Source organism: Sminthopsis crassicaudata, chromosome 1, assembly GCF_048593235.1.
Source record: "Sminthopsis crassicaudata isolate SCR6 chromosome 1, ASM4859323v1, whole genome shotgun sequence".
Taxonomy (NCBI): Eukaryota; Metazoa; Chordata; class Mammalia; order Dasyuromorphia; family Dasyuridae; genus Sminthopsis; species Sminthopsis crassicaudata.
In genome coordinates this window covers 504970711-504972204 of record NC_133617.1, presented here as the reverse complement: position 1 = coordinate 504972204, position 1494 = coordinate 504970711, and the positions used below count along the sequence as shown (strand labels likewise).

At 37.3% G+C, this 1494-nt stretch overlaps 1 pseudogene; it reads left to right on the top strand.

Moving 5' to 3' along the window:
• The first annotated feature begins 290 nt into the window (after positions 1 to 290).
• Positions 291 to 901, top strand: LOC141555094 (small ribosomal subunit protein eS8 pseudogene; annotated as a pseudogene).
• The last annotated feature ends 593 nt before the right edge of the window (positions 902 to 1494 follow it).

The window sequence follows — 1494 nt, the reverse complement described above, 5'->3', positions numbered from 1 at the left end:
ATAAAACTACAATAGGGTTGGGGTTAAATACTAAGTTGTCTCTAAGAAAGAAGATATCATTTCAATTATGCAGGATAATAGAAGTGGCTCCAAGTGACTAAAACATTGAAAAATTAAAGAAATTGGAGAGGCAGGGATAGGATTAGATTATAAGGAGAGAGATTCACAAGTGCTATTTAAGCAAAATAAATAAGTGGTAACATATGGATAAAAATATATTTTAATAGAATTAATCCAATAGGAATATTTTAAGAAAGGACTGAAAATCCTCTTTGCAGATGTCGCCTATCATGGGGATCTCTGAGGACAACCGAGGCAAGCAGCATAATACCGGGGACAAGCAGAAGCCCTCCCACTAGAAGTATGAGCTGGACCTCTCACCCGTTAAATACTAAGATCGGCCCCAGCTCCTTCCACACTGCAAGAATTTGCAGGAGTGAAAAAAAAAGTACCGGGTCTGAGGCTGGATGTGGGCAATTTCTCCTGGGACTCCAAGTTCAGTACCCAAAAAACAAGGATTATTGAGGTGCTCTACAATATATTCACAATAAGCTGGTTCAGACCCAGACTGGTTAAGAATTGCGTTGTGTTCATTGATAGCACTCCATACCACCAGTGAGGAGTCCCACCTTGCCCTGTTATTGGATTGGAAGAAGAAAGCAAAACTAACTCCTGAGGAGGAAGACATTTTAAATAAAAAGCAGTCAAAGGAAATCCAGAAGAAATATGATGAGTAGAAGAATGCCAAGATCAGGCAGCTCCTGGAGGAACAGTTCCATCAAAGCAACCTCCTCGACTATATTGCATCAAGGCCAGGACGGTGTAGCTGAGCAGATGGCAGCATGCTAGAGCACAAAGAGTTGGAGTTCTAAGAAAGATCAAAGCCCAAAAGAGCAAATAAACCTTAACTTGGACATTAACTTCTGGAATAAACCCCAGGTTAAAAAAAAAAGTACTGAAAGTCAAAGACAAAACTACATTTCTTTCTTCCCCACCTTTCCCCAATAGTGAGGAATTGAATTAAATGAATGCTTAATAGCTGCCTTGTGAACTTGGTAATAGATGGAGTTGTCAACAGCCTGTGATTGTAAGTTATGGCTATACTAGTTCCCACAGAAGTGATGAGGTCATTTTATTTCAAGATTGTAAATACTAATATTGTCTGAGTACATTTGATAAGTACCCAGGTTTTATGTAACTGGGTTGATATGGAAATTGGACTCTTATCTTTTAGTTAGTTGATTTTTCTTTTTTTGCAGACGCTGAATTTTTCTTCATTTTATTTTTATTCAAGATTTATGCCTAAATGTTATGTCTATAGTTTACGCCCTCATTTGCTTTTCCTTATAAGAATTATAGACTGAAAGTTGCTTATGGCCTCATTTTCTTTCCTTTTCACTTCAAATAAACAATCCTCAGAGAGTAAACTGTAGCACTGGCTATTGTTCTACTTTTTTTTTTTATTTTTTATTTCTCTGCACTCAGCAAAAAATG